General features: G+C 41.9%; 1 protein-coding gene across 2 annotated transcripts in view; it reads left to right on the top strand.

Moving 5' to 3' along the window:
* Positions 1–6,000, top strand: part of LOC108694856 (mushroom body large-type Kenyon cell-specific protein 1) — a 44,805-nt gene that overhangs the window by 399 nt on the left and 38,406 nt on the right. The window lies entirely within an intron of this gene.

The raw sequence follows: 6,000 nt of genomic DNA, 5'->3' as shown, positions 1-6,000 counted from the left end.
TATATATATATATACATATGTATATATATATATATATATATTTGTTGAAGCGTGTACTTGTGCGCGTGTGGGTATATATTGTACATGCATACGATCGCCTACGTTCCGCGTGGCATGTTTCTGTGTGCGTCGTAGATGTATAGTGTAAAAACGGAATTTCTATTAGTGTGCGAACGTGAAGAACGAACAAGATAGGTCAAGAGTGGAAGAGAGATGCAATGAGAAAGAGAGAATGAAAAGGGAAAGAGAGAAGAAGAGAAAGAGAGAGAGAGATTTTGTGTGTGTGTGTGTGTGTGTGTGTGTGTGTGTGTGTGTGTGAGGGAGGGAGAGGGAGGGAGAGAGGGAGGGAGAGAGAAAGAGAAAACACGCTGGTGGTTGAGACCTGTTGCGAACCGAAACGCCGAATCCTGGCTGACTATGTGCCAGGCGTGACTCCTACTCGCGCCTGTACGTTCAACAGGGTGGTACCACGCTGCCGGAAAATCCGATAATATTCTGTGAGTAGTTTCCCGTGCGGTTTGAAGTTTTCGTGAGTGCGTCTGTTGAGAAAACGTCTTCCTCTTGATTATCTATTTATATTGTAGAAGAGGTAATTGCGGTTTCTTTTACCGAAAATCACATCTCCGATATAACAATCGTACAATTAATTAATGCAATTAAATAACTGCGATTTCAAGATTGTTTGAATATTTTTGTCATGTTTTGTCATGTGATAAATCGAATTATCACGGATATAGTCTTATTATATTAAGTTAACTATATACATTGTGTAATACAATTTAATACTCGATAGCTAGTAACTTCCTATAATCCTCGATCGAAAATAATTTTTCGTAGATAGATTCTTGCGAATATGTAATTATTCTCTTTTCTGAGACTGATAATCGATAATCGGTCTAAAGATTAAACTACATTCAGACGGTAATCGATATACCTATGTCTGATTTTCATCAATATCGAGAACGAATTTGGCAACAGAAAAACAATAGGCCAGATGTTTAGTGTCAAAGAATTGGGAATTTAATTAAAAAAAAAAAACATAAATCATGTTCGAGTGAGAAGATGATCCATCGAAATTTGATGAAATTGGAAAAGGAGATTGACGTCGGCGTCTCCGTTATCGGTACGAGAAGCTACGAGAAGAATTAGGCGCCGCGCGTGCAATTTCCCGTATAGGGAAGGGTGGCGAAATCAGGCTCGCGAGACAGGCTCTACGACCTCCTCTTCTTCCTCTTCTTCCTCAGTCCACCCTTCCACGTCGGCGATGTTTACCCCTCGTTCGGCGTCGCCGAGGGGGTAGCAGGCGGGCATCGTCAGACGCGCAGAGAATACTGCACAAGCTGCGTGCCTTGACCACAGACAACCAAGCGATCCCGGCCGCCGCCCGAAACCTTCTTTTCTTCTTCTTACGACTATCCGTCCTTTCCACCTGCCCCCTTTTTCACCCTCTCCCTCCGTCGCCGTCACCGTCTCCCACCAGTCTTCTTCCATCCCGACTTCCCCTTCTTTGCTTTTCGGTTAGTCCGTCAAGGGGCGAGCTCCGGTACTCGCGGAAGGCACGTTTCCGCACGCGTCGGTGTTGCGTGCACTCGCCGTTACGCTTCTTCCTCCACTTTTGTGACCTCTCCCGCTTTGCACCCTCCGTCTCTTTGGCCCCGATTCCCCTCTCTGTCCGCTCTCTGCGCGCCCTCCGTGGTTCTCTCCCTTCCTCCTCCACCGTCATCGTCCGCCGCCACCTCTCGTTCGCGTCGCTCCTCATTTCGGAACGCAGCTGCCACTGGTGGTCGAGAAATTTTCGCGAATCCTTCCTCGAGACACCCTCTCTCCTTTCCGTTCTCGCCATCTTCCTCGTCCTACCTTCTACTCTTTCCTTATTTCTCTCGTATTTCATTTTCGTCTTCCGTAGCGAAGAAATCCTAAAAAGAAAGGCCGACAGTGGAATTCGACGGAAAGTGGTGGAGGCGAGCGGGGCGGGTGAGGGTGCAGAGGTGCGACACGAGTTGCATATATGCGTCGCGTTCCTCTGCTTCTCCTCTCGAGACGATCTTGGAGGATCGACCAGTGCGCGTTCGGAAAAAGGTGACGGAGAGTGATACCGGCTTTCAAAATCTCGGTAGTGTTCCGAATGGTGTACGCATTGTATTATCAGTTAACGGCAACTATTGTGACGTTGGCACGTTGTCGCGACGCATCACAGCCAAGGATGAGACGAAAGTGTTCGGAAAAGAAGACGAGTGAATGGTCATCGAAGTAGATAAGCATTATGTGGTCAAATCACGGTAAAAGGTGTTGGTTCAGTGAGTGAATTCTAAAGGCGGTGTCTTCAGAAAAAAGATCGTCATCCTTTTATGCAATTTACACGGACAACTTCCAAAGTTTAGGAAACTGTTGCTCCGCCGAGGCGGCAAGACTCCTCGCCCTTCGAAGGAGTTAGTTACACCTGTTACGCGCACGTCGTTCACCGGTCGGTGATCGGTCCCGATATTCCGAAGTTTCGATATCGCGAGTGTCTAAGTGAAATACGGTGAGAGACGCGCGGTAATCGTCACGCACAGCGTAATCCTCGTTGTCGGTTTGCATGCACGTAATCGCGCGATACCCATCGCCGGCTGCCGGCGAGAGGACATGGAATTGGACGTAATGAAGCCTCTTCCCCCGCGCCGTCCCGCCTTTCGTGGTACCAAAGAGTCGAGGGCCAACGGGGAGTCGCGATCTCGCGAGGGCACCGTGCGCCGCGATTGTCGGCAGTAACGATGTCTGGATTGCATTATTGCGCCGTCACGACGTGGACGCCGTACGACTGCACGACAGAGGCGGATTCGGCAGACGTGAAAACGCGGAAGTGGATCGACGTAGTATAGGTAAAAGGATCTCCGTTGTGAAACGCAGGTAACACGAGGCTACGGCGTGATGCGTGTGCACGTGCGCGATTAGACGCGACAGAGATCACTGTTTAGAAGAACGAGCCGCGCTCTTATGATTTTGAATCTTTACCAGTGATAACAGTTGAAATTAATCGCTCTCTATTTAGAAAGAATGTCATGGATCGATATTCATAGTCAGTTTTTATTTTAAGAACGTCTTTAGCAATTTAAGTTTAAGAAGCTAATACGGCTCTCTGATTGATTTATGATATTTTTAAGACTGTACTTAGTCTTAAATATAAATTAAAAAATCGAATTACTATGAATACCGGTCATAGTTTTTTCTTCTAATAGACTACGTTAAATTATAAAGACTTGTATCCTCTTGAAGTCGATCGTGTTATTGTGGTTCCTTTTTCTTCTTTTTTCTTCTTTTATAAAAGAAGAAAAAGCTAGTATGTGATCAGCATATTTGCTTCAGTGAGGACGAGTTTTTATAATTTAATAAAGTCTAATAAAGTCGAAAAAAGCAAAGCGACAACGTTTTTTTTTTCTAAATAGAGCGATAATTTCAGCTTCCATCACTAGTAAAGACTAGTAAAGTTTGTAAGACTTTATTACCGTAACGTTTTTATAAAGAAGAGAATATAGAGTGTAATCTTAGAGAATGCGGCTAGAAAGAGATTTCGCATATCATTGATTATCACAAGTGAGAAGCTTATGTATCAGAGTATGTGTAAGAAATAAATAATGTATAAAGAGTTCTATCAAGTAACGCTAGAGTCAAATGTCACTTCCGAGTCATCAAAATGATTACGTTAATTTCTTTGATGTGAAGAAAAGTGAAGGCCCATCTATTTAGCACACTTGCCTTTTATTCATACAAAGCATGGATTATGCGAGCATGCGCTCCGCTGTTAAACACGTATCCGGTAATATTTCATTGTCTAGTAGAAGATTTATAGAGGATATATAGCTTTGTAAAAGATGTGATATTAATAGTTAGATGTAATATTAATAGTTCTTTAGAGAGTTGAGAATGTATAAAGACCACTAAAGTGTGACATTCATCTCTGAAACTTGAATCGATCAAACAGATAAGGCTATACTTCCGATTCATTAGGACATCACTTCCGATTAGTCCGATTCCCGTAATTTGTGCCAGAAAGATATATTATAAATGAAAAAAATCGTAACAAACTTGGAAAGCAATATATATTTTGATGTGTGTTTCTAAATAGAGAGTGATTATTAATTTCATTCCTTTTCCTATTGTTCAGTCGCATCTGTTTGTTTTCCAAAAAGACTCGGCAAGCAAGGCAAAGCAACGCAATGCAAGGCAAGGCGGAAGAGGCGGCGGATGGGCGCAGTTACTGCTGATCGTTAAAAGGCGCATAAAAAAGGGAGAGGAGAAGGCGTTGGGTGGATGGGGGTGGTGGGTGGCAGGAGGTCAGAGGAAGCGGCGCGAGAAGTAACAATAAAAATTCGTCGGCGTTCGTGTTTCGTCGCCGTGGTAGGAGCGGAGAGACGTAAGGAGGCGAAGTGAGGAGTACGATGGGGGTTAAACCGAGGCAAGAGAGAAACCGAGAGAGAAAGAGGGAAGGGTGGTTGGGTAGTCGGTGGAGCAGGGTGCGTAATGAAACGATATTGAGTAGCCGTGGTAGGGAGGGTCGCTGCAAGAGGGTGGGGGTCGTCTTCAGCCCTCTCCGTCGATTGACCTCGCTTCGACGAGACGAGGGTGGGAGCAAGCCAGGGGCGGAAGTTGGTAGGGCACGGTGGGGACCAAGCGCCGCGAGCTGCTTGAGGGTCATAAGAAGAAGCGGGGTCCGTTAAATTGACGAAAATGACACATCTTCTTTCCGTCCGTTTCCCTCTCGTCTTTCGCTTACCCCATTACTTCGCTTTTTCCCCTATTTTGGCGACCGATGCGATGGCGATGAGAACTTCGAAGAACTTCAAAGCGACATTAGCACTCGAAGGGAAAGCAGATAGAAATAAATCGCAATACGCAGTAAAACGAATTGCTGTGTGCATAATCCAGAAGGTCTTACGATACTATCGATAGAAGAAAGAAATAAAAATCGCCGTAAAGTTTAATTAAACTTTTAATGTTATATGCTTTCACATGTAGCTAAAATTTTTAATCGTTTGTTAAACGATATATTTTTCTTATTGTTGTACTAAGGCTATTTTTCAAAAATTTAGGTTAAATTGTAGTGCTATTGAACAAAATATCCCTGTAAAATAATATTAATCTATATAGTCTTGATATAATTTTTATAAAAATAATAAATTCATTTATTAGTTGATGAAAAGAAAAAACATAACTATATTATATCAACATTTCTATCATAATAATATATTATAAATTAAAAATTAAACCGCTCATTTATATGTTAAAAAATTAATCAAGGTCAAATTTTAACAGACCAAAACAGATGACTTAATATTATTTTATTCACATAAATAATAACGAAAAAACTCATGGAACTTAATTTACAATTAGTTCTCTTTAACTATGAAAATTACAAAATTAATTCGTAGGATAAAATATTGATACATAGTAAAAAAAAAACAGACCGATCAAGCAAGAAATAAAAAAATTTACATCTGATAATTAAGACAATCCATAATTTCTATTATGATTCGTTTATTTTATAATTAATATAAAACTTTGTCACAATTTTGCAAAATTTATACTGCATTGTGTCTATTTTTAATCTGTCTTTTGTAGTTTTAAAAGCTGTTTTATAATTTGTATAGTTTCAATCACTTTTTAAATAAATCTCGTATATATTAATCTTGCCGGACTCGTCGCGGCAATTAAATCGTTCCGCTTTGGAACTTTGCACTTGCATAACCGATTGCCTCAACGCGATGAAAGAAAAGTTTCTCAATGGTCGACTATGCATCAATGTGCGAAAGGCCATTTTAAATAATAATCGCCCGGACACATGAGTAGCGAATGTTTCGAAACTGCAAAATAGGTCAACGTATCCGATACAATCGGATAACAAGGTATTAAGTGATTACGTAGACCCTGAGGATAATTAGTGCGGCCGGCTAGCTCATTAACGAACAACGTTAGCATTTGGTAGTCGTAGAATGGCAAAGCTGGTGCGAATAAAGTATAGAT

This window comes from Atta colombica, unplaced genomic scaffold, assembly GCF_001594045.1.
Source record: "Atta colombica isolate Treedump-2 unplaced genomic scaffold, Acol1.0 scaffold125, whole genome shotgun sequence".
In the NCBI taxonomy this organism is placed as follows: domain Eukaryota; kingdom Metazoa; phylum Arthropoda; class Insecta; order Hymenoptera; family Formicidae; genus Atta; species Atta colombica.
The sequence above is the reverse complement of the archived record's forward strand: the minus strand, read 5'-3'. Positions and strand labels throughout refer to the sequence as shown.